At 40.3% G+C, this 27911-nt stretch overlaps 1 pseudogene; it reads left to right on the top strand.

Annotated features, from left to right (window-relative positions):
- Window positions 1-27401, top strand: part of LOC119004212 (C-1-tetrahydrofolate synthase, cytoplasmic-like) — a 30224-nt pseudogene extending 2823 nt beyond the window's left edge.
- Window positions 27402-27911: the final 510 nt, after the last annotated feature.

Here is a 27911-nt window from a genome sequence, read left to right as displayed (position 1 = left end):
TTTCTATGATTTAATCTAATTCTCACAATACCTCTGTAAAATAGGTTCATTAATGTTCATATCTCACATGTTAGAAGCCATGTAAAGAACTTGCTTGATCTGACATAGCAAGGAAGTAGGATAAGAGTGCATGCACTCTGAGATGTAGATGCTGCTGTATTCTAATTCTAGGCACTGTCCGCTATGAAGACAACACACCTTTTTAAGCGGGATGGTTTAAGACTGGATAGGTGATACTTGAAATTCCATCTATGTTCAACATCACAGGTTGCCTAGGCCAGTTGGTGTTTAAAAATATGACCACTGCATTCTGTACTGGAATTGTGGGATATCGAGTGCAGGCTTGTTTTTGAGACTTCAGAGCATTTGAAATTTACTTTGGCTGGGATCAAGTTCAGCTGGGCATGGAGGATTAAAGGCACTTTAACTACCCCAATAAATGGAGACCATAAATGGAGAGCAAATGTGGCTGGAGAGAAAATGTTTTGGGCTTAACCACAGGGGCTCCGAACGGGAGACAGATTTGGAATCACAGAGCCATCCCCTTCGTTCCCTGACCTCTGTCCTTCTGTATAAACAACAGTTTGAGAGCTGGTGTGCTAGATGCACCAGAGTTTACTACCACAGTGGGAAGGGAAAGTCATTCCAAAAGAATCTATGGGCTTAAGCATTTTGCGTTTTCCTGCTTAGCAGGCACATTTGAACAACCTTATTCTTTTTATAAGATTGAGTCATTTTGTTTGTCTACCCACGTCTTCCCCTTTAAAATTTCCCATCCTGAAATCTCTGATTTACTTTCTTATAACTTCACAGTGCAGGTCCTTCCTCTCCAGGCCCAGACCATCCATGAAACTCTCACACCTCTACCGTGGCTTCTTTTACCAGTCAGTCTTCAGGTTCTTCCCTTTTCTGCTTTTATGCTGCTTCTTCCTTTTCAAAGGAAACCTGGATTTCAAGCCTGCCTGTCTTTTTCTTTCTCCCTCTCCTTTCCTTTTCTTCTTTCTCATCTTGCAGGCAGCCGTATTGAGAATCCTCTCTTCAAAGCACCAAATACTCAAGAGCCTTTTATTTACTAAGAAGAGATGGAAACTGCTATTTTTTCTGGAATGGCCAAGAACTGTTGCTACAATGGGGAGCTTTTCATCACAGTCCCCACAGGATACTTGCTGATGTTTTAATGGTCAAGACCAAACTTATTTCAAATCCAGCATGCATTATTAGAAGTCATGTTGGCTAGCATGTCTTTATTGCTCTCATTTTTAATTATGAAGTATAATATGGTCACATTTCTGGAAATAGAACTCAGTAAGATACATTGGTTTAATTTGTAAAGGTAATCTCCCTTCATAGACAATGTTTCATTTTATTTTAGCTAAAATCCACATTAATAGTAGAAAAATGAAATAGGCTTCATTTTTTTTCAATAGTCCTCAACACAATGATGAAAAGGAAAAGAAGAGAAAATTGACATTTCACATCTATATTGTTTAAGGACTTCGATGATTCAAAATAGATTGGCTCTACTTATTTCCCTGCTGCAGTCCATGTCTTCTTGAAAGGTTGTAATATAATGAAATTATTTTAATAAAGGGAAGATGAAAAGGATTCCTTGGAACCAAGTCAAGAAGTGTGTGACTAGGCAGCAGAGAGCTCCTGAAGATCTTTCACAAACTGGAGATTGGAGTTGATCTGGGCATGAACAGTCTTGACCAGAAGACATAAGCAAAGCTCCAAGTGGTATCCGGGAGAATTCTTAGTTTTAGGGAGCTGATAGTGGAATTTTTGAGTGTTAAAAATTTTACTCATAAGCTGCTCACTCAGTTTTCAGTTGAGTACAAAAACAGTGCAGTTTTTTGAAAGCCCAGCCTTTTAAAAGTAGTATAAAATTTATGGCTCAGTGCCCTATGCAGTTCAAAAAACAAAAGGGTATATGCAAAAGATCCAGGTTCTAGGAGTAGATATGTACCCCAGGTATCTGAGCTGACTTATGTCCCTGTTTAGCCCCACTTACGGATCTATGAATAGGAAAACACATTTAGGTCACAATGGTGGTATTTTTTTATTTTCATGTTAGTTCGACAGTACCTATGAGTGAATCCTGCCTATAAATTAGATACAGGTCCACAGCTTTTTACAACTGACAAAAAATACTGCCATATGTACAATGCAATTTGATCCTAGCAAGAATTGTTTGAGGGAGAAAGTACAGAAACCATCCTGATTTTACAGATGAAGGATGTTCACTCAGATCAATGGTGACAACAAGGTTGGCACAGGTAGTTGTGGCAGAGCAAAGACCAAAACATCAGATTTCTTGATGTGTAGCCTTTGTCTTCAGCTGAATTCCAAGTCAGTTCAACATGCATTGTGTTTACTATATGCCAACATTTAGCGATATATGTGATTTCCAGACTTTTAAATGCAAGCTTTTGGAAAAAAAGATATTTCACATAATAGATCAAGTCATATGATACTGAAATTTCTGTAGGTCAGAATGTTGGATATTGGTGATTTCATTTGATTCAGTCTAATAATATTTAAATTCTATAATGAACGTATATTGATGTTTTTTGATCATTTTGATCATTTTGTATATTGATCATTTTTCCTATATTTCTTGCATTTACTCTACTTTTACCCATTTTCCCCTGTACCACTAAAAGCATTGGCTTTGTTAGAAGTGACTAGATGTCACAATCACTTCAATTTACAAGAAAGCACATGAGCACACTAGATGACACCTCTAGCAACTGGCAGAGAGTTCTATCCTGCCTAAACTACACTTAAGTTTATGTCTTATCTAGCTTTCCTCTACTGAGCCTGTAAATACACAGAACTAATGACAAATAACTGATTTAATATAGGCTTTGAGGCTATATATAACAAGTTGTATACCCCAGACTTAGGGCACTTAGTGTTCTATGGGCTCAAGACTGCAGAAATTGTCATGGCTTAAGATCACTGATTTTCCAGCCTGCAAATCATTGATGACTTCAAGAGCTCTTATAGTGGTGTGAATAGGACTGATACTTGACTGTAAAAGGTAACAATGATGAATGATAAAATGGAGATATCAAGCATTGGCTCAAAAATCTCAGTGGTGGACAGGAGAATTCATAGCAACAGGATGTTCTTCAGTAGGTGACTGGATAAACTGAGTTATCTAACATGAAATATCATTCAGTGCTAAAAATAAATGAGATATCAAGCCACAACAAGACATGGAAGAACCTTAAATGCACATCACTAAGTGAAAAAAGCCAAATCAAAAAGGCTGCATACTGTATAATTCCAAATATATGAAATTCCAGAAAAAGCAAAACTATGGAGAATGCAAAAAGACCAATAGTTTCCAGGAGTTAGAGGAAAGGGGGGATTAACAGGCAGAACACAAAGGATTTTTAGGTCAGTCAAACTCTTCTGCATGATACCATAAAGGTGAATACATATCATTACACATTTGTCCATAAAATGTACCCTTCCAGGAATGAGCCCTATTGTCTGTGGGTGATAGCAATGTAAGTTCATCAGCTGTAACAAATTTCCCACTGTGGTGGGGCTGTTGATAATAGGGGAAGCTATGCATGTGTGAGGGCAGGGAATACACAGAAAATCTGCTTTCTCCTCAATTTTTCCATGAACTCAAAGCTGCTCTAAAAATGAAGTGTATTAAAGAGAGAGAGAAATCATAAGCTTGAGAAGTTAAGGGTTTCAAAGAAACTGTTTTTCTCTGTTTTCACTTTAAACACTTAAAAAATAAGAACAATTATAGCATCTCTGGAGAAAGGAGGAAAGAATCAATTAGAAGGAGAGGAACTAAATGACAGAGTGAGATGGAGAGAGAGAGATCCTTTGAGGAGAGAAAGATTTTGAGAGAGAGAGAGAGATTGATTTGTGTAGAAAGACAGAGCCTCCTTCTTCAAGTGGGAATGAAAATAGCTGATACTGATTTAAAGGCATCTTAATGAAATGAAAAGACTAGTGACAGATGAAGAGAGGATTTTTTTTGAGAAGATGAACCTGGATTCATAGAGAATGATGTAGTCAGTTAAATTATGAAGTCAAAGATAAAGATGGAACTGGGGGTCTGAGAAAATATGGAATGAATTATACACAACTACTGCAAGATATGTAGCAGGCAGGGAAGGAAAAAGGACAATTGTGTGAATTAATGCAGTGTTAGTACTTGTTTCTTGGATATTATTTTAAAGTAAAACAAAAAGCCTTTGAAAATAGTCCAGACAATATTTGGTATAAGCTTCTACAGTATTTGGTAAGTTTACAATATTTGGTAAATAACTCTTGGTCATTTATATTAAAAATACTTTGCCAAAAATTAACTACCACATTCCACATGTTATGCTGTAGCCTAGGTGTCTAGTATTCCTTTATTTCGCTTTTCCACATCCCACCCCGCAAAACCTGGTGAACAATGGAGAAATTATTGACTCTTTCTTTGAGGCAAGAAATGAAAGAGGGAAGTGATAAAGTTAACACTAGCTCCTGTAACAAAGAACCTCCAAATCTTAAAGGCTTCACAAAATAAAGGTTTATTTCTTTTTTTTAGAAGATTTTATTTATTTATCTTTAGATGGGAAGGGAAGGAGAGAAGGAGAGAACCATCAATGTATGGTTGCCTCTCATGAGTCCCCTGCTGGGAACTGACCTGCAACTCAGGCATGTGCCCTGACTAGAAATCAAACCGCGATCGTGTGGTTCACAGGCCTGCACTCAATCCACTGAGCTACACCAGCCAGGGCAAAAGGTTTATTTCTTATTCAAAGACATTCCTACTTGGGCAGCTCTTTTGAGCAGCTCCCTTGGGTGATTATCCTTCCATCTTGTCATCCCACTGATCCCTGGGACCTCAGAGTCCTCCAGTGGGTCTCCTGTAACCAAGTGGTGTGAGGCATGTGGTCTGAGAGAGCACCTAGAGCAGTGGCCAGCTGAGGTTCATGGGTCAAATCTAGCCCACCATCAGGCTTCTATGGCCTGAAAGCTAAAGATGGTTTTCAGTAGATGAAAAAATAATAAAAAAGATGAAAATTATTACAATTCAAATTTCAATGCCCATGAGTACAATTTTATTGGAAGACAGCCGTGCCCATTGATTTACATATTTTCTATTGTAAAAAGTAGCAGAGTCAAGTACTTGCAAAAACTATGTAGCCTAAAAAAACCTGCATATATTTATCATCTTCCCTTTATGAAAAATATGCAAACCTCTGACCTCAAGAATTGAGCCCCCACTTTTTAACCCCCTCATCTTGGAAGGTTATACCTTATTCACCCACATTATACTGGCAAGAACTAGCCACATGGAAATGCCCAGGTGCAAAGAAGCTAAGAACTGTCCTCCCTGGCTGGGTAGATACTTCTCTGTATCAACTGTGTCCTTTCACACTGGGGAACAAAAAACTTTGTGGTTCAGGTCACTGGGTCTGCAGCAGGGATCACCTTGTACACTCCTCAAGAAATAGATTTACATGTCCTTTAGATATTTCTGCTCTCCAAAGTCCGTTTTCAACTGCATCACCAGTAAAGGTATGCATGCATGCATGCATGAGTGTGTGTGTGTGTGTGGGGGGGTTCTTTCTGTGTATTGCCCATGCTAGCTGGTTCAAGCTGGCTTTTCTCAAACTACTATACCTGCTCTTCATGCCTCTTCTCTCTGTGGTGACCAGTGAGCCCCCCCAGTCCTCAATCACATTCCTACACTGAGGAAACTGAAGGCCAGTCTTTGGAAATACAATCCCAAGTTCTTTGAAGGACATAGACATTGGAAGTCATCAAAATATGGCTTCCAACATGTGAAGCAACTCTCCATATGAGAAAGATGAGTTAGGTGACAAACAGTTCCTCCATATCCTTAACATTTTTTAAAAAGCCATGTAAAATGTCAACATATTTATTTTAAAATGTATTTTAGAAAGGCTTTCATTGTCAAGGGGTAGCTTACCAGAGATTTACTATTCCTCCATCACTCACCCCCTAAAGTTACCAGAAGAAACATACAATGTAAGAGAAAATGCAGCTGCAATGCAAATCCAGCCCAGAGACTATTTTTTCATGTCTTGCCTTAGATCGTACCCCCCAAACCACTTCTCTGCAGTAATTCTAGATTTTCCACTATGATACATTCTTAGTTAAAACATCCAAACTCTCAAAGTAAGCACAATCCAGGGGAAAGGCAGGCTTTCATGCTTCTGTGAATAACAGAAGGTAGACTAAAATCGGTACTCAAATTGAGACTCAAACAAAGTACTCTGAGCACACACAGGAGTGGAGTGATTAATTGTGGCAGATGTTAACCAAGAATAATGATTTTAAGTGTCAGGAATAGAAAATCTTTCTCTATCATGCCTGCAATTCTAATCCCAATTTATTTATCACCAAACCTCACCTGGCCTGGCCATTTATCTCGAATGCAAACCAAGCTTTACTCAGGAAAATCAGTCATCTCCATTTATCCTCTGATTGCAGACACTTAGGAAGGATGGCTGCCATCAGCCCCATTTCATGCTCATCCACTCATAGGGTAGGCCAGCATTTTGCCAGGTGATCTCTTAAATTGTGACAGTTTTTAGTTCTATCCAAAATGGAGTCTTGCTAATAAAGCTGCCCTCTAGCCCTGTCATGCATTCTAAGACATGCACACTTTCTTGCCTCTAGTCTAATACTGGGAGTCTTCTCTTTGTAGCACACCATATGAAAAGACACAAAGATGAAAAGATTATTGACATGGGTTCCTCTTGCTCAAGAAAAAAAGGCCAATATTCAACTCAGCCATGATGATACAGATGAGTGAGAGGAAAAGGACACAGAGTAATGCATCATGAAAGCAGGGAAAGCAGAGAACTGAGTTGTGATTGAGAGACTGGGGTTAACTCAATCCTCAGTCGTCTCTTGAAATAAATGCTGCTCTTTCTTGTCCAGACAAACTTTCCACCTTTTGTGACACCAAGTCCTCCTGCTTCCCTGATGACTTAGTCATTCCTCTCTACTCACCTCTTCTCACTGTTAACTGTGTGGAAGTGTTCCCCACTGTTGGGGAGATAATGCACACCAGATATGCATAGCAGCCTCTCTGGCTACATTTTCTTAACTTTCCCCCAGAAGAGCATCTCAAGGTACATCTACCATGGTGCCCCTTAGCAGGGCTGCTCTCTCACCAACTGCATCATTTTGAAAAAAACCCAGGCATCTTCTCAGAATATCCTGTTCCAAGATAATCCTGTATTACTGTTCTTCATGGACAGAGCTACTCAGTGTAAAATGTATTTCCTTGCCTTGTGCAGATTTTATGTCTGTGATTTGGCTGTGGTTTTATCTAGAACCCTTAATCCTAGGGTTGGCAAAACTGCAGCCATTGGGCAAAAGTGGCCCTCTGCCTGTTTCTGTAAATAAAGTTTTGCTGGAATACAGCCATGCCCACTTATTTATTTATTATTTAGCACTGCTTTTGTGCAACAATGGCAGAGCTGATTAGTTGCAATAGAGATTGCATACTCCCGAAATCCTAAAACATTTAGGTAATATATGGCCCTTTACAGAAAAAAGTTTGCCAACCTCATAGTTAATCTTTCTTATACAGGGTCCAGCACAAATAACACCTCTTTTTATGACAAAATCTTTTATTAGAAAATCATAAGCATGTAATTCTGTAACAAAATATCACACTCAAGCACACTATATGACATTTTAGGTGAAATATTCAAATTAAAACTATAAATTATTACACACATATCATTATCTCACCAACCGCACTCAAGCAGGCGTTACTTCTGCTGGACTCTGTTAATATTGTAGGCTCTATGTGATTTTTCATTCTCTTTCCCTTTGATAATTAATGCCAGACTTTAGGGAGGCCATATTCTCTTTTGAGAAAAATTCTTTGGTTCAAAAAATTGGGAGAGTTCTGTTAGGAGGAAGGACATCCCTGCTTCGGTTATCCTATGCTGCAAATCAGGGCAGGAACTAGGGCCACAAAAGATTCAGTTGTGGAAAAAAGATGACTGAAGTCAAACACTTCTTACTTCCTCAAGAATTATTCTTCCTTTTCTCTGGAAGCAACCCACAGTCCTTGTTATGAACTTGAGACTGTGCTTTGACAACTGAGTGACTGAATGTTTCTAGTGAAGGCAGGGTGCTGCACCAGAAAAGAATTTTGTAAGAAATGTTCAGAGCTGGTAAGAGCTTCATGGTTCATGCTGAAGTGACCAGGAGCCCCACTACACACACACACACACACACACACACACACACACACACACACATGGTGAAATGAAAGGCTGTTGCCTTTTATTATGAAGGCTTCTGTTTTATTTGAATTTTTCCCTGAATGGACACTTTGAGAATGTCTATGAGAAAATCACTTTAATTCTAAGTTTCTCTATCTTAGTAACAGAGAAAAAAATTTCTTCTCACCCACCCTTCTAGAAACTTAAAGAAATGTATATGAAAGTGTTTTGAAAATGCCAAAGTAATACTTAACTGGACAAATAGATTGAAACCCAGCTCTGTCCAATAGACGTGTAATTTAAAACTGCCTAGCAGCCACTTAAAGAAAGTAAAATGAAACAGATGAAGTAATTTCATAACATATTTTATTTAACCCAATCTCCCTAACATTATCATTTCAAGATATAATTAATATAAAATGTAGTGATATATCTTGCATGATTTTTCCACATTTAGTCTTCAGATCCAGAGTATTAGTTATGCTACAGGGCACCTCCATGTGGGCCAATCACACTTCAGGTTCCCAGTATCCTCTTGACACTGGTGACTATTTCACTGGACAGTACTGTTCCAGCCTGTGCATTAGCAGACAAGTGTTTTCCAGCCCAGCCCAAACAACCATGTATTTCTCTAAGAGTCTGGAACACACTTTGTCAATGAGTAAAGACACCATAAGTTAGAGAACAAATTTCTAAAGGAGTCTGATTGCTTTTCTCTAGTCCTTAAAGTGGTCATAGTATTATAATAATACCTAATATATATTAAATACTTACCATGTTCCAGGTACTGCACTAAGTGCTTTGCACTTGATTATTTCATTTATTACTCACAACAGACCTATGAGAAAACTGTTTTATCATTATTTTAAAGGGACATAAACTGAGGATAAAAAAAATTACACAATTTGCCCGAGGTCACAGAGGGCTTGAGGATCTTTAGCCAGATGTTTTCAGAGCCAGCTCTGTTAATGCTAGGCAATGCTGCTATTTCTTGGTTTGCTTTTATTTTATTGTTATTATTGCTCCTTCCTGAGTACTAACTGATGTCTCTTACCCAGACCTGAAGCTGCTCACACTGAAGTATAAGGGTGCAGGCAATGTTTCCCTGGCTCTTTTTGTCAGCCACAGATGGGATGGTGCTTCAGCCAGCCAGTCTTTCTGAGCATGAGTTCCTCTCCCCACAGCACCTCCACACACTCCTGTACTCTCAGCTTTCTAGTGCCCTCTGAGAAAGGGCATTGAATCACTTCTCTGGAGAGGAAGGTGCCATTCACATATCTAGTGCCATTTTAAAAACACAAGAGGGGTCATGCTATGCATATTGTTCTATAGTCTGCTTTGTTCATTGTGGGGGCAACTTTGTCCACCAAGTCCCCCCATTTGCCACAGATGAAAGTGAAACTACCAAGACATGATCTACTTGGGGAGGAAAAGTGGATAATCCCTCAAGGGGGAAGGGCCAAGAGCCCCCTGCTCAAGGGGATTTTATTGGGTTCTTTTACACAAGAATGCAGGTAAGGATCAAACAATAGATAGCATTCCATAAACTATGAGGGCTTATTCTCAGTCAGGGTCAGATAGCCAAAGAGCCTTAAAACTTTGAGGAACTATCTTCTTGCTTGGACCCTTATTATTTAAATGAGAGTACTCTAAACAAAGCAGGTTTCACAGGATTTACATATTTTTTCTTAGGCCTGATCACCCGGAGAACCCACCCTTTCCAGCACAGGGCTGCACTGCTTTCCCTATCACAGGTTTTTAGGCTTAAGTGGATTAGAGCCAGGAAGAGCTTCTCCCAGACAGAAATGGGGACTCAGGCTATGCCAGAATAGCCAGGGGATGAGGGTCCATCACTCCTTCTTTGCTGCAGCACCCCGCCCCCCCGCCCGAGTCCTTCCATGATGGCCTCCCAAGTGATCGTGTCTGGCTTAGGTTGCCCCTCCTCTGAGGGGTTGTAGCCATCATAGACTAACCAACCAAGCATTGGAGGCAGGGGAAGAAATAGAAGCAGCGCTTGCTGCCAGAGACAAGCTTTGTCTCCTTACTGGCTTGCATTCCAGATGTCACTCACACAGCTTTAGCCATGGGTGGCAATTACAACTTCTGAAACCAGGCAGAGCGGTTCCCAACAGTTCATCTGAAAATTTATCTTTGTGATTGTTTTTCATGCCAACACATTCTTTTTGTCAGCTGCATACTATTTTATAGTAACAGTATAACACACCCTATTCAACCCCTAGTAATGGAGATTTATTTAGCCATTGTCTATTTCATGCTAATTCCAATAATTCTGTAACAAGTATTCTTGTACTCAAAGATTTCTTTAACATACATTTCTAACTTGTTTGCAGTTTTGATAGATACTATCACCTTGTCTTCAAAAGGGCATCATCAGTTCATAGCTCAAGTACAAGTACTGGAGAAATCTGAATTCTTCAGTGATCACTACTTAGGTTTATCAAATTCAAATAAGTTCACCAACCTGACAGAATCATTTGTATTTTCATAAAACTTTTAATGAGGATTTTCACTCTGAATTTAATTTCCAGAGCATGGAATATGCAGCCAAACTCCCTCTGTTTACACCACGACTGTGTCACTTATCAGATGTGTGATCTTGGACACATTGCCCCACCTTTCTGTGGCTCATTTGTCTCCTCTGTGAGGTAGTAACAATAATAATATCTGACTCCTGGGGTTGGAGCAGGAATAAAATGGGTTAGTCTGTGTAAAACACTTAAAGTATCACATTGCATATTATAGGGATATATAAATATTTGCCAAATTACTATTAATGTATTTTCTTTTATATAGCAAAACAGATGGCCCTGCTATGTTGTTTTCTATTTGGCCACTTTATTAAAGGATGTTTTTATTAATAACATTTATAATGGTTTCTCTTACATTTTCTTCATTGATAATTGTGAAAATTAGTCATTTAGTTCTTTTATTTGTAATAGTTTAAACTCTTCTTTTTCTTGTCTTATAATTTGGCTAATATATCCAGTGACAATTATAACAGAGATCTTGTTTTGTTTCTGATTAGTATAAACACCTTAATATTTCACAGTTACATGATATTTTTAATGTTGTAATTGTCAAATCCCCTTTTGGAGGGTGAGGGCATTTCATTCTAATGAAAGAATATTTTTGAAGTATTTTATTTTACTGAATAAGGATGTTGAATTTTATCAAATGCTTTCTTTGGCATATTTTGAGGTGACCGTGTTTTTTTCCTCTTTTGATCAGCCTATATAATAAATTAGATTAGTAAATTGTCTAATAGTAAGTGGGACAAACCACTTTGACATTCTATTACTAAGCTACTGGATTTATATGCTAATTTGTTACTTAGAACATGTACATCTATGTATATGAGACTGGCCAACATTTTTTCCCTCTGCATTATCTTTGCAGATTGAGTTGAAAAATTTTTCTATATTTTGTTATGCTATAGAGTAAGTTCAGTGATGTAGAGATTCTTCTCCTTGAAAGTGTTGTAGAATTTGCTTATAAAACCCTTGGGCCCAAAGTTTTAGTGGAAATCTTTGACTACCTCATCAGTGTTTGTGTGGTTATTAGTATATACAGGTTTTATACTCATTCCTGAGTAATTTCTATTTTCCTGAGAGACCATTTTTTCATCTAGATTTTAAATTTGTTGGCATAAAGTGGTACAAAATATTCTCATATTTTAAAATCTTCCTCTATAGTTATCATCATATCACATTTCTTGCTTTCAATAATGTCTCTTCATTTTTTCTCTTAATCACACCTGCCAAAGATTTATGTGGTTCATTAGTTTTTACATAGAACAAACTTTGGTTTTACAGATCAACTGTAACTTTTTTCTGTGTGACTGTTTTGTGTTATCATTAATTTCTGCTGCCACCTTTATGGTTTCTTCCTTTTAGGTTTGGGGGGGGGTTATTTTATTATTTTGTTCATTATTTTTTGATATGCGGAGTGAGTCATATGTATACAGGAAAGCATTATAGACATGACAGGAGTCTAGACTCAGCACAATGGGAACACCAAATAGAAAGGAACCGATTCTATAAATGGGGGTAGGGGAAAGGCTTGCTTTCATGATTAAAACATAAGTGAATGGTTGGAAAAGGTGCCTAGCTGTTCATGCTTGTAAGTGATTATTCACAATGAAATGTTTATGAAAAATTTCATATGCACATACTACCTGTAAAACTTGTGGCAGTGGCTCTCTCTATGGAAGATAAGTGAAGGCTCTGGCATATACATGCCCCTTTATGCTGTTTGATTTCACTTTATCACACACATTTATTATCTGTTCAATAAATAATTTTGCGAAATGTGCTAAGTTGTTACAGAAAATGAAGCGAGGGTTCAGGAGCACGACCTTTATTATGTGCACGAGCCCAGAGGAGAGTGATCTCCAAATTCTGAGCCCTGAACAAAGGGTTCTTGGGGTTTATATAGCCTGCAGGACCTTCCTGTCTATGTGATAAAGCGAGTTACAGAAGCGGAATGCAGAAGTTAGTCTATTTCCTTATTTGGGGATATCTGAGGTGCTGTGCCTCTCTGGCTGCGCTGCAGAAGCAGGTTACAGAATTGGAATGCGGAAGTTAGACTATCCTACTGGGCCTTCTTAGGCTAGGGGAAAAGGAGCTTTGCTCTATCAAAGTAATGAAATAAAGCCAAGTTACTCCACCGATGACAAAAATTCCTAGACCTGGAAGGATTCTCAGACGAACTGGCTTAAACTGCCTCCTTCATTTAAAGATATCTTAAAACGCTGGGAAGGCGCTCTCTGGAGCACAGTACAGATCTGACATCTCTAGAAGAAGCCAGACTTCATGACTGCGTGCAGCCTGCTGTCTGGTCTGCTAATGTGGCAGTGGCTTCAGGCAGTAGCCCAGGGCTCCAGGACTCCCTTAGCAAACCTGTGGAGGAAGGCGATCCCTGGACCCAGCCACAACAGTGACAGGAGGGAATGAGAGGTTTCCTCTCTGAGGCAAGTTTTTGCTTTTCTTTCAACCCCCCTTATCTCTGTCAGGTTAGGTCTGCCTCCACTCACCTAACAGCTTGCCTGGCTCTGTTGTTTCTGCTTCTGAATCGGCTCCAGCTCCAGACAGTGTCCCTGTCTGCCCTGCCTTTGACCTGCAACATCTCTTTATTTCCTGAGCACTCCACCTCTGTCCCCAAGTTCAGCCACTTTACTGCTTTTGAAACCAGGAAACAGGAGGCTGTTGTAAATGCAGGTTGTAAATAACCATGAGGTCAAAAATAGGTATTGAAAGTTAAGTAGAACAGACATGGAAAATGGAATTAGCTAGATGGATGGAGGCAATAAGTGAATATTTATGTGGATGAGGTGGAAGAGCATGTTTTTGTGGAATGGGGAATGAGAAAGAGTGCAGGAAGGAGGTTATATTCGGAAAAGGAAAACACCAAGTTCAAGATCTCAGAGGGGTAGGGAGGGAGGTAATAAACACAAATCAACTGAGTTCCTTTTGTATTCCTGGAGTCTATGGATATGCAGTTGTTTAATTCTCACACTTTCCCACATTTTACAGATAAGGACTCTGCAACTTATGGAATTCAATAGCTTGCCAAGGATCCCAAGCTGGCAAGTGGAAAGGCAGGGGTTAGAGGTAGCTGATAGAGAGGTGGATGGCAGCCTGAACACGAGACTGAAGAGAGAGAAACTTGATGCCTCACTTCAGTTTTCACTGACTGAGGGGAAGTAGACAGTAAGGTGCTGCCTGGAGAAAACAAAAGCCTCAACTACCAGCTTGCTGTGTGAGAAGTCTACCGCATATCCCACTCATCGACAAATCTTGCCAAATCTACTTCCCAAATGTACCTTCATTTTAAAAACCGTCTTGTTCCACCTCTCATGCTGTAAACAAGTGTGCTTGAGATCTATTAGTGCCACATTTTGGGTTTGTTTTTGTTTTGCATTTTTGTGCTTTTTGTGGGTAATTCTGCATTAAATTTTTTAACCTTATTTTATTATTGACACTGGTACAGGTATCCCCTCCTTCAAGCCCCTTTATTCCCCTTTATTTCCCTCCTTCAAGCCCCTGCCCCTCTTTCCCTCTAGTCATCACCACACTGTTGCCTGTGTCTATGAATCATGCATACAAGTACTTTGGCTAATCCCTTCACTTTCTTTCATCCAGTCCCCTCTCCCCTCCAACAGCTGTCAGTCTGTTTGATGTATCCATGCCTCAGTTTCTATTTTTGTGTCAGTTTATTCTGTCTAGTAGACGTCACCTATAAGTGAGATCATGTGGTATTTGTCTTCCTTTGATTGGCTTATTTCACTTAAATCTACACTCTCTGCAACTCTACTGCCATCACCTGAGCCCAAGCTAACATCCTACAATGAATGAACTACCATTTATCCTCAAGCTACCATATTAACTTCCTGGTGGTCTTTTCTTCCTTATAGATAAGATATCTATAAGATTCATTTCTTATAGATAAGATGGAGTAATATTCATAATACACATATCTGACCATCTCTTGCTATGTAAAAATTTCCAATAACTTCCCACTGCCTTTTAGGTATCACTCATTCTCCTCAATGTGAACTACAGGACCTTAAATTACTATCCATCACCAACTCCTTGTCTTAAGCCACTTGGTCTAATCATATTGGCCTTTTTTTCCTCTCTAACTTGATAAGCTCCTTTTAGTGTTAGGATCCTTTTTCCACATAGCATTTGTTTCTCTACTTCTTTTTCTGCCCCAATCTTTTGATTCTTTAGGCCTCACACCCAATGGAACCTCTGCAGGACTCTCCTTCCTGGTTCTGCTATGTGAACTGATTTAGGGATGACTCCGCCTTTTTACACAGCTAATTAGTGGAATAATGTATTTAAACTCACACATAGCATTAAAGTGAAAGTGTCATGAGCAGAGAGATTATTTTATTGCTCACTCAGTCTGTAGTTGATACTCATTTTGAGTAAATGAATAAATAGGGGAATAAAATATTAAATGAATAAAAGATCACAAAATCAAATTGTAAGTGTGGTCTTGTATTATTTAACAAGGCACATATCTAAAGGATGAAAAGGCCCCTTGCACAAACTTTTTCCTGCCACTTACCTACCTCTGAGGTGATGACTCTTGCCACAGCTCAGCACACATGCCATGCTGATGGGATTCGGCTATGGCCTTCTCTTCAGATCAGTGAGGTAATCTGACTTGTTGCCTCTGTTTTCTGCATCATCTTTCCTTCCCGGTTGGTCTGTGCCCCTGCCCGTTTACTTTCTTTACTTTGGCTTCGAATTTTAGGTGCTGCTGGCACAGTGCTCCTTACTTCCTGTATACTGAGTATCATACCAGAGGTTTTTCTTGGAAAAATTAAAAATAAACTTAAGAAAATATGTAAAGAGGGGGAAAAATCCCTCTGTTCTTTGGAATCCCCACTAATCCACCTCAGGATAGTGTCCTTATTTCTCTCTGGGAGGCTCCAGTGCTCCACGAACCACTGCACCAACCCAATGATGATGATGTCGCCAGGCTCAGCAAGGGGCACTGGGCTCTGCCACAGGGCTCTGGGCCTTTTCCATGTGGTGAGTCAACCTGGGCAGACAAATCCTGATGAAAGGAGTTGTAAATCGGGGACTGTGAACTTCTCCTGCTGAGAAACACTAACAGTTTATAAGGGAGAAAAATAGATAAACCCCTGGGTATCATTTTTTTGTTTTCATTTCACTCTGGGGCCAGCTGTGAAAGGGAAGTGACTGTAAACAGCCTATTAGTAAAACTGCTTTCGTAAAAATACCACAAAGGAAAGTCATAAGCAATCATTACGTCAGCTGGGGCTTTCCACCTCATTTAAAAAGGCAAAAGAAGTAGAATTAAGCTCTAAGGTGCACCTATCTCACCAAAAACAAAACAAAAAATAACATCCAGAGCTCATTTTGTGAGTGGAGATGGATTCTTATGGCACCATAACACAGCAAGACGCCTTAGCCTCCCTCATTTTCTCTGGGATGAAACCAGCTTTCCATCACTGTGTTGTTCTCCCTGCTTCCCATTGTTTCTACTGAATGTTCACTGTGGACAAAACATATGGGAAAGAGAAAATTGTGTTCAGAGCTAGACAATATTAGAAGACACATTGTAATGGCAAGCCACAGGTCCAGCTTCCTTAGGAAGCAGAAGAGAGAAAGTTCACTCTATCCTGAGTTGTTAAAAGAAGAAAACATGGAAGATGCTATTTCCGACCTCAATCTTGAAATACAGGAAGAGAGGAGAAGACAATCCCGTATAAGAAGGGACAGCAGGAGTAGAAGCTTTAGGGATAAAAATCTCTGATGGGGCTAGGAGTCATTCTAAGGTCAGAGTGCCACTACTATGTCCTTATGTGAACATATTGGGTTGCCAAAAAATCCATTGTTTTTTTCTGTAAAATAAAAGACACATTTTTCATTTTCACCAATAACTTTATTGATTTGGATATTTTGAGTATGTCAGCTATCTCCCACATGGTAGAGCATTGATTGTTCTCAGTTAATGTCTCGATTTTGATCACTATCAATTTCAAGTGGTCTACACGACCATGGAGCATTGTCCAGTGAGAAATCTCCAGCACAAAAATTCACAAACCAATTTTGACACGTTTGATCAACCATAGCACCTTCTCCATGCACTGCACAAATCTTTTTTTGTGCTTCGGTTGTATTTTTACCTTTCTTGAAATAATGAAGCATAACGTTGAAAATGTTGCATATTTTCTTCTATCTTTAATATTAAAATGGCTGTGCAAAATTTAACCAATTTTGGTAAGTTTTTTTTATGCTGATATGACACCTGGCACAGTACAATCTAACAATTGTTTTGAAAGAAGTTAAAGACAACCAAGTACTACTAGAGCCATTTTTTTCAAAACACCAAATCTTAATCCATCTTAAGGAAAAAAGACAAATGAACTTTTTGCCCACCCAATAATTATAAATCAAAGGTTAAAGTCTGGAAAAAAACTATTTAAATGTCAGCCGGATTGTGTCTGAAGTCTTATTATTATTCTTCCATTGTATTCTGTGGAGAATATGGCAGCCTTGGAGGATGGGTTTGTGATCTCAAAGAGGCTGCTGCATGCCTCAGCACTGTAGGGTCCTGGCCTCCCTGGCTGGCAGCATCCCTTGGCTGTCCTTCCTTCTAGGGGGGATAAAATAAATATCCTCTTGTTGCCATGCCCCCCAAGGCCTGGCTTCTCAGAAGGCATTCCACAGCTGAGCCCCACAGGGATCGTGGAGACCACCGGTGACTTTTGTGAGACCAATGGGGCCTTGGTCTCCTTGGCTGGATTTCAGACTCAACACCTCAGGTCCCAGGGAGCCTGGCATGACCTTGTGCAGGGTTTGTTTATTAGCTGTTCTGTTAAAGTTTCCTTCACTGATTTAAATAAACAACTCAGATCTAACTCAAGGCTCTCCCCGAGCAGCCTTAAATCAAAGGAAGCTTCTGTTATACTTTATTACTTTACTTGCAAATTTGAATGAAAAGAAGGGGGCTGCCAAGACCAAATTGCTTTATGGTTCAGCTGCAGCCACATAGCAAGTTCAGCTCAACACCAGCATTTGCACCCCAAATCCTTCCAGTGTTTCCCTTTTGGGAGCCTCTTCATTGTGAGAGCTGCAGAAAAGAATGCCTGGCATATGCCAGGAATGACCATTTAGAATGAATGTGATTTGGTTGGAGTTGGTGAGGTGGTGGGAAAGCACACAGGCCCAGGTACTGGGGGAACTAAGTTTTCTAGGCCACTCTTCGCCATAATGTAGCTCTGTGACATCAGAAGTTACCCTGTATCTTTGACCTCTAGGTCCTCCTTTTGGTGAAGTTTAGGGACAGAGCAAGACAATTGGAATGTTCTTTTTAGTTCTAACATTCCATGGCCCTGTAATTCGACCACTAGAGCACAGTGGTCCTAGGAGTAGGGAGCTATATATAAACTGTCCAGCCAGCAGTGCCGCTTGGGCATGTGAGTGAGAAGGATTTCTCCCAGGGGATACAGGCCAAGACAGCATCACATCATGGTTGTTTCCAACTAGCTGGTGCACTTCATTTCTGCCCATCTGCTGTTTTGACCACCTAAATGTACGCATTGTTTTCCCTTACATATTCACCTTCCTTTCCTGCAGGGAGACAGTCCCAGGTCCTACCTGGCTGGTGCATGCAACCCAAACTCCATGACCCCTGGATGAGGTACAACTCTGACTATTAAGCCTAGAATGGTTCCTATGATTATGTCATAACCTAAAACCCAAGGGCTCTATCCCTGTATGCCTAAGCTACATCATTGAAAAAGTAATGTGAAAACCAAATGAACAAATTTTTAGAGAGGAAAATAAGACAGAAGAATTGGAAGCACAGCACGGTTACTGACCAGTGACTACTGTGTGTTGCTAGTTCTCTTCCTTCCCGGCTCTGTTCAATCTATAAAAATGACCCAAGTCACTGAGGAGAAATAGCAGAATCAGCTTCTGTAGGTGAGCTGGGCTGCTAGGTGTCCCATCTCATAGCCTTGGTCCTGCTCTCTGCTCATTGCTCCTGGGGTCACAGCGAAGGTGGACTTAGGAGAGGTTGCTGTCCATGGCACTGTGTATCCTTTTGACCTTCTTCCTGTGGTGTGGGGCTGAGGGCTGGGAGTTTCTTAGTCAGTGTGGCCTGCTTAGCAATACTGTTGAAGACAATTTCCTCAGTATTTTAGTAGCTGTGCTGTTTATCTGCTTCTCATCTGTTCTGTTTACCACTGCCAAAGATCTGGTGCCATTACCATTTCAAGCAAGGTCTTTTGTTTAATTGCTTCTGTGCTCTGCCCAGACCTCCTCTCAACAGACTTCAGTGATTCTCCTGGGGACCCTGACTATTCCCAACAGCCTGGGACATGTTCTCTGGCAGGGAACCCTTAATGGAAGAGGTTTCTAAAGTGATATGAAGGTGGATTTTACCTCTTTCTAAGTCCAGAGCTTTGAGTCACTACTTAAAACTGCTTCAGCTCAGAGTTTAGGAGACATTTTTCTGTTTTCTCCCCTACAAGACTTCATACTAACAAACTCTTGATCAACATGGATCGAAGACCATGGGAAGAAAAACTCTCCTGGAAGAGCTGTCTTGCCTTCCACCTGGCAGCCAGGCTGGCTAGCTGGGAGATGAAGTTCATCTCTCTCTTTAGGGACACTGCTGAGAACTGCAAAAGGTGGCAACACACCAATATTTTGTCTACCATGGTGCCCCCTAATTCTTCCACCATCTCTGGAGTGCAATACCACCTTTCTCTTATTTTCATTCTGTTTGGATACTGTCCAGGTCTTCCATTTGTTCCCTTTCTTCCCACAGGGTCTTCCTCTTCAATCTTAACCTGAGTGGCTAGTTACCAGCTCAGGAGCCAAACAGCCCAAGGGGGTGTGCAATGCTCCAGACACCACAATATGGCAGGGTAACTTCTCACAGCCTTTCTCCTCTATACCCGACCAGCTGCTATGTGGCAGTGGTGGGCCCTTCTTGGTACAATGCAGTCGGAGAGACCAGCCATACTATTTTCATTGCCTTTGCTGATTTCTGGCTTCTGGCTTCATGCCCAGGTGTTCTGGTGAAACCAACTGTGAATTCCACATGACTTCTCTCCAGGGACTGCCACCCATCATCTGGGGGCAGTGATGTGGCTGCTTATGGAAATTCCCACACTCTGCACTGCACAGAAATCTTCCATTCCAGCGTTCCACCATGGCCAAGGAGAGTCCCCTGCATGGAGCATTCCCTTTGAGCCTTTCAGCATTTCCTCACTTGCAACCTCCTCAACTTAGAAACAACCAAATAACACAAGAGCAACCAGGTTTTCCCTACATGTATCTTCTGAGGCCCAAACTGCCTTCTGAGAAAGATGAGCTGCCACTCCGCCCTGGCTGTCCTTATCTTTCACCTTTGTGTTCTGCGTAGTTTATATCCTCGTAGTTCAGTAGCACCCTCCCATTGTGCCATACTTAGAAAGACTTCTTCCTTGTTTTGGGGCTCTCTACCTCAGTTCAGTCAGGACTGCAATGGTGAGAAGGGGAAAGGAGTTGGTCTTCAAGATGGTACCAGTATCCAGAAGCTCCCGAACTTGATGTGCTGCTCTCAGGGTGGGAAGGAGGGAGGTGCAACTGGCATCTCCATGGAGATAACAAGGAGCATGGGCTGTCCTGACTGGTTTGGCCTGGACTGCTTTCCAAGAACTCTGTGTGGATTGTGAAAATAACTAGACCTAAGAACTAGTGGATTGGGTAAAGGCTCTATTTTCACAGCAAACAAAAAGCAGTTCCTCAGGGAAAAAAATGGTCAGTGTTTGGTTATACACAGACAGAATCACAGATTAACAGAATCTGGGAAAACCACACTGCCTTCTCACATGACCATTCCATAATGACAATGCTAATTCACATGTTATCATTATGGCAGAGTCAGCCTGGGGTGCAAAATCAGAGAAACTGTGTAATAAAAAATCTTCTACATCTCATTTTGTTCTTTCCTTATTCAGATCTTTCACAATTTTGATTAGTGCCTTTGTCCACTTTAGAATATTTTATGATTAGGTTGTTAGAGGAATTCATCCATGGCTGTTTGGTTGCCTAAAACAAATTAAAATTAAAATTAAACTAAATTAAAATAAAATAAAATATAAATATAAATAATGTCCAGAGAAAGCCAATAAAATAGCCCTTAAAACTCATGTGTGTTTTTGTGCCCATCCTGAGTCTTTAGGGTTCATGCCTTCCCCTCTGTTGGAGGGAGGAGATGCTTGCAAAGAGGCTGGTTTTTGCCAAATGTGAACGAACGCAGGGGAGACCCAGGCTGGCAGCTGCCCACAACTCCTTGATGGGCCTCTTCTACAAGGAAGATTGATGTGACCCAGCAAAGCCCTCATTAAGTGAGTCACATCATTAATAAAAGGTGCAGATTACAAAGTGGTGTTTATTTCAGTGTTGATAGAAACCAGCACACAGTGGCCTTGAATCAAAAATAACCTTAGGCTAAACACATTGAACTTAAATCAGATCTGAAATCTTAGGCATTCCTCCCTCCCTGAAGGCAAATTCACATTCAGATACTGCTGCTGCCTTCTTTGACCTACAGATAAGTTGCTCCTCATAACCAGGTTTCCCCCTGTGCTTGACAGTTTACAAAGCCCATCCATTTACAACTCCCTTGTCCTAACTGAATAAGTCTTAAACAATGATTCAGTGACATGCTCAGGTTTGGGGATGTCCTGGGTCAGAATCATGGCTTTGGTTTTTTTCAAGAAGTGTGAACTTGGTTAACTAATTTAACCTTTTAAACTTCTGGAGTAAAGTAAACTACCTCTAATCACTCTTACTACCCTCAGTAAGCCTATCCAATGTCCTTATCTGGACTCAATGTCCTTGGATTTTTCAATTTATTGGTGTGGACAATAATAGTATCTGCACCATAAGGCAGGAAGATTGAACTAGGTAATATAATTAATAAGTGCCTTCCATGTGGTGAGTCAACCTGGGCAGACAAATCCTGATGAAAGGAGTTGTAAATCAGGGACTGTGAACTTCTTATTAATATAATTAATAAAATAATCTCAATGGGTGGCACATAAAAAGAGCTCAAGAAATGTTATCTTAAGACATGGGGAGTGTAGGCAATATGTCAATTAATAGACAAGGAAACTGGAGTTGAGAAAAATTGTTTGTCCGAAGTCATAGAGGTAGAACCCAATGTTACCACAAGTTGAAATAAGTTTTTCTGACTTCAAAGCCTGTGTTAGAATTCTAAGTCAAACATAGCACAGGTCTCTATATGATGGGTACATTTTCTCTTGACTGTTGATTTCCCAGTAAATTAAACTGTCTCACATTTCCCCCCTGGTCCTTATTGGTCTACTATTTGGTTCATATCCACTTTGATTTATATGTCAGTCCCTGGGAATGCCCTTGTGAACAAGTCAAGGTGCCTACTCCCTTGTAGTTGTTACAGTGAAGTACCGATATAATGTGGTGTGATGGATAATATGACCAGACATGGGAGTAGCACCTCACCACCCTTGGCTGGGGAGCTGAGGAGAGAGTGTGATCAGAGAAGAACTGGCATTTACTAGTTGGTCCAATAAATATTTATTAACTGACTGACAGCTTCCTCCCAACTAGACAACTTTGAAGCTGAGGTCTGAAGTGTCATGGGGGTCAGTCAAGTGAAGATAGAGACGAAACCCAGGACACGCAGGATCAATGCCTACTGAGGGGTGCACTGGAGAGGACATGCCCCGTCCAGGGAGTTGCAGTGGAATCGGTGCAGGGCCAAGTGGTCCCTTAAGAATTAGACCTTATTCTGAAGGCAGTCATTCTGTTTCCAAGAACATTTTTGACTTAAGTTATTTGAAGCAATTCTGCTGACACCACCCTGTTTTGATACTGGGGGAGTTTGATGCAGGAATAACACATACTCTTTAATAGGTAAAAAAGCACATCTTCATTACTAAGCAATGCAGTCAACATTATTCATGGTATACATGATTCTTAGGTCAGGCCAGCTGGGGAGAAAGTTTGTTTCATGTATTATTTGGTAAGTTTTTAAGTTAAAAGTGCAATTGTAAGTACATGAGAAGAAAATATGGATGAATATTTCTGTAATCTTCAGATTGGTAGGAATAAAAATACTGGGAAACATTGAAAGGTATACCTTCTGGGGCTGCAAAAAAATTTTAAAACTCACAAAAGCTAAAATATAAACAGATATTAAATTGGTTGTAATTATGGCATTAAACAACAATGTAATTTAAGTAATTAGAAATTCTAATGCATAAAACTTTCTAAAAAACAAAAGGAACAAGCTGAACAGTTCAGTAGATTACTGAGCTGCTCATAAAAGATGAAATACACAGAATACCCAAGGGCAGCGAACTGCATCTGTTTGATGCAGCGATGGATGTGTGTCAAGTTCATAGAACAGACCTGGCAGAGATCTGGCACTATTTGTTGAATGAATAAACACAGGATGATTTTTAGTTTCACTAGCAATTTTTCAAGAATACTTTAAAAACCCTAAAATATTTATTTTTCAATCGTTAGTTTAGTCAAGTTTAAAGATACTGATGATATTCAATCTGAGAGGATGTGAGAAATTTCAACTACAATGTTCACTGAAGTAGACTTTATTGATAATAAATAAGAAACAATCAATCTCATTAAAGAGGGACTGGTTAAGTAACTTAGAAAATATTCATGCGTATAATAAAATACCATGTAGTGATTCAAAATGTTTATATAGATCTATATCAATTTAGAATGAAAACATATATGTGATATTTTTGAAATTTAAAACTATAGAAGAAATAATTTAAGTGTTTCACTATTAAGATAATATTTGATATAGTTTTCTAGAAGTTAAGAAAGTTGTGAATTAATGAAATTATCATCTGGTCTTAGTTTACTAAAGCTTTTTTTAAATTATTTTTTTAATCTACTGTTGCTTATGAGAATCTTGGTATTCATTAATTTAATGTAACTTGTAGGTATTCTTTCCCCATTCCCCTTTCCCTTCCAAATTCTCATTCTTTTTTTTTTATGTTTTTTTTATTTATTTTTATTTTTTTAATATAATTTTTATTTAATTCTTGTTCAAGTACAGGTTTCTGTCTTATAATTCCAACCCTGCCCGCCCCCCACCCCATGCTCCCCGCCTCCCTCCCCTTTCCACCCCCCACCCTTAGTTATTGTCCATGTGTCTTTTATACTTGTTCATGTGAGTCCATTCCCTTTTCCCCTATGATTCTCTCCCCTCTCCCCTCTGGGCCCTGACAGCCTGTTCCATATTTGAGTGTCATTGGTTGTATTTTGCTTGCTTGTTTGGTTTGTTTAGATTCCTGTTAATGGTGAGATCATATGATGAAATTTTGCCACGACGTACCTGCATAATAGCCCTTTTCATTTAGTCCTGCTGAACAATCCGATGAGTTCTTACTTCTTGCTTCTTTTTTCTGTTTCCACTTTTATTATTTCCTTCTCCTCATTCTTTGATCTCTTTAACATGTTCTAATTTTTATTTCATACTTATTTTTTTCTTTCCTTGTGCTAAATTATCAGATCAAGTTTTTGGCTCAGGTCCTGCACAAGAGTAAAGGGAGGTGAACATTGATTTTATCCATCGTGGGTAACAGACTAGTAAAGGTCATGGCACTAGCAAAAATTTGAACAGGAATGAAGTCTCCACACAAATACAGCAGTGACTGAAGAACCAGGTCACTGAGATAAAGGAGCAATTACCAGGTTTCACACCAGGCCTGGCAATATTACAGTTTGGCAAGAAAGATGGTTCCAATCTTTATATAAATGTGAAGCTGAAGGCTACAGAGGAGATTGGGATCAAAGCCACTCACATTAAGTTACCAAGAACTGCCACAAAATCTGAGGTGTTAAAGTACATTACATCTTTGAATGAAGACTTCACTGTACATGGGTCCACAGTGCAGCTACCTTTAGATTCAGAAAATCTCATTAACACCAAAGCAGTGGTCAACACTATTGCACCGGGGAAGAATGTGGACAGATTGACTAATATAAGTGCTGGAAATTTTGCTAGAAGTGACCTAAATTGCTGTTTAATCTTTTGTACACCTAAAGGATGCTTGGAACTTATCAAAGGGACAGGGGTGCAGATTTCTGGGAGGCACACTGTGGTGGTTGGGTGCAGCAAAATTGTTGGCACCCCTCAGCATGACATGCCTCTGTGGAACCATGCCACAGTGACTATGTGCCACTCCAAGACTGCCAACCTGGATGAGGAGGTAAGTAAAGGTGATATCCTGGTGGTTGCAATAGGTCAGCCTGAAATGGTAAAAGGGGAGTAGATCAAACCTGGAGCAATCTTCACCAACTGTGGAATCAATTATGTCCCAGATGATACTAAACCAAGTGGGAAAAAGATTGTGGGTGATGTGGCATACAGTGAGGCAAATGAGAGGGTAGGCTTCATCACTCCTGTTCCTGGTGGCATTGGGCTCATGACCAGGGCCATGCTAATGCAGAGCACAGTAGAGAGTGCAAAGTGTTTCCTGAAGAAATTTAAGCATGGAAAGTAGCTGATTCAGTATACCAAGCTTAACCTCGAGACACCTGTTCCTACTGACATTGACATATCATGATCCCACAAGCCAAAGCCCATTGGTAACCTGGCTCAAGAAATTGATCTGTTCTCTGAATAGGAAATATCTGGGGAAACAAAGGCCAAAGTTTTGGTGTCAGTGTTGGAATGCCTGAAGCTGCAACCTGATGGAAAATATGTGGTGGTAACTGAAATAACTCCCACTCCCCTGGGAGAGGGGAAGATCATGACCACAATCAGACTGGTGCAAGCCCTTGGAGCCCACCTCCATCAGAATGTCTTTACATGTGTATGGCAGCCTTCTCAGGGCCTCACCTTTGCAACATAAGGTAGTGCTGCAGGTGGTGGCTACTCACAGGCCATTCCTATGGAAGAGTTTAATCTGCACCTCACTGGTGATATCCATGCCATCGCTGCAGCTTGTGATGCACCTTGTGGCTGCCACCATTGATGCCCAGATATTCTGTGAACTGACCAGACTGACAAGGCTCTTTTTAATCTGTTGGTACAATCAGTAAATGGTGTGAGAAAGTTTTCTGATATCCAAACCCAAAAGTTATGGAGACTAGGTATTGAAAAGACTGACCCTACCACACTGACAGATGAAGAGATAAACAGATTTGCTAAACTAGATATTGATCCGGAACCCATAACCTGGCAAAGAATGTTTGATACCAATGATCAGTTCCTGAGGAAGATCACAATCAGACAATCCATGTGTGCCCTTTCTCTTATCTCCAACAGAGAAAGGGCACCCATGGGTGGCCCAGTTTGATATCTCTGTGGCCGGTGAAATCATGGCTGTCCTGGTTCTGACCAGTTCCCTAGAAGACAAGAGAGAGAGACTGAACGAAATGGTGGTGGCACCCAGCTAGAAAGAGGAGCCCATCAGTACTGAAGACCTGGGGGTGAGTGGTGCATTGACTGTGCTCATGAAGGATGCAGTCAAGCCCAATCACATGCAGACATTAGAGGGCACTCCAGTGTTTGTTCACACTGGACCATTCGCTAATATCAAGCATGAAAATTCCTCTATCATTGCAGACCAGATTGTGCTCAAGCTTATGGGCCCCGAAGGATTTGTAGTGGCTGAAGCAGGATTAAGAGCTGACATCAGAATGGAAAAGTTTTTTAACATCAAATGCTGGTATTCTGATATCCACCATCACATGGTGGGGCTTGTTGCCACTGTCAGGGCTGCATGTAGGTGGCCCCATGGTGACTGTAGACTGCCTCTTCCCAAGGCTTACATAGAAGACAACCTGGAGTTGGTTTAAAAAGGCTTCAGTGACTTGAATAAACAAATTGAAAATGCCAGAATGTTTGGAGTTCCAGTAGTGGTGGCCGTGGATGCATTCAAGACAGATACAGAGACTGAGCTGGGCCATGTCAGCCACCTTGCCAAAGAACATGGGGCTTTGGACTCTGTGAAATGTACTTACTTGGAAGAAGGGAGCAAGGGCGCCCTAGCCCTGCTCAGGCTGTCCAGAGAGCAGCTAAGGCAACGAGCAGCTTCCAGCTCCTCTATGATCTCAAGTTTCCAGTTGAGGATAAAGTCAGGATCATCACACAGATCTATGGGGCAGATGACATTGAGTTGCTCCCTGAAGCTCAGCACAAGGCAGAATCTACATGAAGCAGAGCTTTGGGAATCTGCCCACCTGCATGGCCAAAATGCATCTGTCCTTGTCTCAAAATTCAGAGCAAAAAGGCATGCCCACCAGCTTTGTCCTGCCCATTTGTGACATCCACACCAGTGTTGGGGCAAGTTTTCTGTACCCTCTGGTGGGAACAATGAGCACAATGCCTGGACTCCCTACCTGGCTCTGTTTCTATGACACTGACTTGGACCCTAAAACTGAACAGGTGAATGGCCTCCTCTACACAAACTGTCCATCTTCAAGAAATTAATTTAAAAGTTAGGCCAGCATGTATTCAGCCTACTGTCTGGGGTGTCGGGAAGTCAAGAGAAATCAGTCTCTACCCCAAAGATCTTTTGAAAGTAGTGGGAGTTTCCCCAGAAGCCTCTCCTTTGGTCTTCATTCCCATCATGTCTAAATTAACATATATCATGCACATACCTGTTTACTGAAATCTCACAGAATAAAGGAAAGTAATTAAAAAAAAGGTTTGGGTTCAATTTATTAACTCGTGAATCTATCTTTCTGTATTTGCTTTCATGATATTTAATCCCTATAATTGAGCTTTTAATTTTAGTGATAAAATTTAAAATTTACAAGTTCTTTAGTTTATTTTCTTCTTCTTTTAAAAATGATCTGTAATGATCATGATTATATATGTGTGTATTTATTTTTTAAACTGTAGCAGTTGCATAAGTGAGCACTATATCAGTTAGCTGTTATGAGAATGCTACAGAACAGGTAGCTCTGCAGAGCAATGGCTTACAGTATTCATTTATTTATTCTTGCTCTCAAGTCTACAGATCTAGGTGGCTCCACTTTAGATGGTACATGCCTAGATGGTACATGCCTTTAGATGGCCCAGCCTTTCCTGGGCTGGGCTGGGTTTCTGAATTCAGGTTGGATTCAGGTCTGACTCACTTCACAC

This window comes from Sturnira hondurensis, unplaced genomic scaffold (genome assembly GCF_014824575.4).
Source record: "Sturnira hondurensis isolate 20B ecotype Veracruz unplaced genomic scaffold, ASM1482457v3 Scaffold0019186, whole genome shotgun sequence".
NCBI classification, from domain to species: Eukaryota; Metazoa; Chordata; class Mammalia; order Chiroptera; family Phyllostomidae; genus Sturnira; species Sturnira hondurensis.
The sequence above is the reverse complement of the archived record's forward strand: the minus strand, read 5'-3'. Positions and strand labels throughout refer to the sequence as shown.